We start from the raw sequence: 3,068 nt of genomic DNA, 5'->3' as shown, positions 1-3,068 counted from the left end.
AATAGGAGGATGACGAAGGTTCCTACCTTCATGACACGTACTTTTGAGATGGCCATACAGAAAGGACAAGTCCAAAAACAGATGGGTAAGACAGAATTGTGCTAAAATTTTCAGAAGAAACCAACAGGGGGCAGAGATGGAGACTGTTGAGCGAGGGGACCCGTTTTAGACAGGGCAGGCAGGCGGAGGTGACATACGGGCTGGAAGAATGTGAAGAAGCCAGCTATTCCGAGCATGGGAAGGAAAACATTACTGGCAAAGAGATTTGTAAATGCAAAGTCCCTGAGGCAGGGAAAAAAAGGTTGGTGTAGTTGAGAAACTGGAAAAAGTCAAGTAGATTGGAGTGTGGAAGGCGTGAGAAAGAAGGTTCTCGAGGGGCTAGGTCTCAGGGCCCTCAGGGGCAATGGTAAGCAGTGGATTTTATCTGAAATCTAACAGGACACCACTGAAGAATTTTAAACAGAGAAGCAGCATGATCTGATTCAAGCTTCAGCGTAATTTCTGTGGTGTGTAGAGAAAGGATTGGCAGATATTCAAGACAATAATGACCTTTCTTTGCCCAAGCAATGCTTGTTAGAAAAAGCAGAAATTATAATCCGCTTATATTTTTAAAGCAATCTTCTATGAACCTCATCCTTCATAGGATGAGGACTAATAGTTGTTCTACATTGCCAATTGGGACAGAGATAGAGATATACGGACCATCAAGTTTTAACCTGCCCAGCTAAGGACAGGAATGCATTTCACAACACTTTATTTATTGTGTGTCAAAATAAAAGATAACAGAATCCTTTAAAAATCGCTGTCAGTGAAAGGCATGCCTTCAGGTCTCCTTCTGGAGAAGGGTGCCGTGTTGGAAGTCAGCAAGATCCAGCCATATGTAACCTCATTAAGTCCTGGGTGGGGTACTAGGAATTCTTTGCTTCCTTGTTTTGCACAGGTAACAGCAAATGAAATGCAAAGATGCATAACAAGGAGAAACGATTGCCATACAAATATCACTTCCCATTATAGAATTCTCTTTTTTACTTTATAGACCACTTTAATCAATAAAATAAGTAATGATAACATATATATTTTTGCAAGCATAAACACTCAAGTATACTAAAGACAAAAATATGGAATGCTTCACGAATTTGCATGTCATCCTTGCTCAGGGGCCATTCTAATCTTCTCTGTATCGTTCCAATTTTAGTACCTGTGCTGCTGAAGCGAGCACCCATTATGGAATTCTTAGCATCCCTGATAGACAGAAAAGTTGAGACATTCAAATTTCCTCTGGACTAGCTCAGAAGTGAATCCTCTGTCCTTACATAGTCTTCTACTTCCACTGTCTAGACAGGGTAGAAGAGCAGTAACATTCTGTATAACACACAGTTGGACATGTACAGATGGGAATGGACACACTTTTACAGCTCTAAAAGTCAAATTCTCTTTACCTCTTGATGGTTTTCTCTCTCTCTCTCTCTCTTTTTTTTTTTTTGACACAGGGCCTCACTCTGTTGCCCCAGCTAGAGTACAGTGGTATCATCACAGCTCACTGCAACCTCACACTCCTGTGCTCAAGCGATCCTCCTGCCTCAGCCTCCTGAGTGGCTGGGACTACAGGTGCACATCACCATGCCTAGCTAATCTGTGTATTTTTTATAGAGATGGGGGGGTCTCGACATGTTGCTCAGGCTAGTCTCGAACTCCTGACCTCAAGCAATCCTCCTGTCTTGGCCTCCTAAAGTGCTAGAATTACAGGCGTGAGCCACCATGCCCAACCCAGCCTCATTGCAGTTTTCTTTTCAGGTTTCAGTTCAATGCAAAACATCTCTCTACGGTTGAGTTATGAACTCCAAAAATAGGGGCTTGTAATGGAAATGTGGACAGACGCCTCGCTGTAGCCGCACTGCTGGGCACCGCTATAGTCATCAGTTTTAATGAGAGCTGTTAATATCACCTCCATCAGAATGGCTGCCCTGGGCCGACTTTCTGGGCTGTGCACAGGTGCTCTCAGCCAAGAACGTAATGTAGGTTATTACATTATCAATGAGGCACAGATGTGCTTTCTGTCTGAACTCAAGGTGGTGTTCCTGCCAAGTGCATAACTCTTTCAGTGGGCCCAGGTCTGTTTGTATCAAAATGCTGTTCTAGCTCAGTGAACCTGAGAACCGCCTTCTGCTTCCCCAGGACATGAGTTCAGAAAACACACTTAAGAATGCAAGAAGGCTGGGCTCTCAGGAGGTAGACGCAGGCTTTCTTAAGAACACGAAACTCCTCCTGCCACCTTCTGTTTTTTCAGGGAAGGCGTCAGTCACTGCATATTCACTCGTTGACTCATCAGGTTTTTCTTGGGCACCTATTCTATGCCAGGTACCCTGGAGGAGTCAAGGATGGTCCTGCCAAGGAGTCTGCCCACAGGCATCCTGCAATGATCTCCACTGTATCTGTTCTTCTCTTCCAATTTCTTCAGAATTATCTCTCAAAATTCCTGCCTCCCTCACGTCTCCCTGAGGCTCTGGTTGTAACATCGTGGTGGTTTCTAGTGTTGAATGTTTATCTGAATTTACAACCCAGCATTTCCTTTACCCTAAACATGAATCCCCATTCACTGAGCTTTTGTTATTCATTTTGGTCCCTGAGATCTATCTGAGTCTGTCTTGAAGGCAGATTTTCCTTAATGCTGGCAGCAGCAGTCCTGCGGTTAGCCAAGTGGCCTGGCTGGGCACTGCCCTGCCAATGTGGAGCCTGGATGCTGAGAAGGGGCTTGGGAGTGCGGCTGAGGGGCCATCCTTGACGCAGCACTGCACCTGCCTGGTCCTTAGTGAGAAGTCTCAGAAGTCTGTCAAGGGGAGAATAGTGGCTTAGGAGGAAAAATGGGTTCTCCTCAGTGTGAGGGTGCAATTTAGAATCGATCTTGACTTTGAGAGTGACATTGCCTTGCTGTCCAGGAAAATGTATTTCTAATACAGGAGCTAAATGGTGGCGAAAGAGGTCACCACCCTGGCCACAGCACAGACTCCCTGTTGTCATTTCAGTTTTAAGCACAGAGGTGAACAGACACAAGTAAGACACTGGGAAAT

At 44.9% G+C, this 3,068-nt stretch overlaps 1 non-coding gene across 1 annotated transcript; it reads right to left on the bottom strand.

Moving 5' to 3' along the window:
* Nucleotides 1-1,112: 1,112 nt before the first annotated feature.
* LOC123633644 lies at nt 1,113-1,219 on the bottom strand. Its single transcript, XR_006733672.1, has one exon. It is a non-coding gene; the product is annotated as a U6 spliceosomal RNA (small nuclear RNA).
* Between the last annotated feature and the right edge of the window lie 1,849 nt (nt 1,220-3,068).

The sequence above is a fragment of the Lemur catta genome, chromosome 2 (genome assembly GCF_020740605.2).
Source record: "Lemur catta isolate mLemCat1 chromosome 2, mLemCat1.pri, whole genome shotgun sequence".
NCBI lineage: Eukaryota > Metazoa > Chordata > Mammalia > Primates > Lemuridae > Lemur > Lemur catta.
Note: the sequence above shows the minus strand (reverse complement) of the source record. Positions and strands in the feature narration are given on the sequence as shown.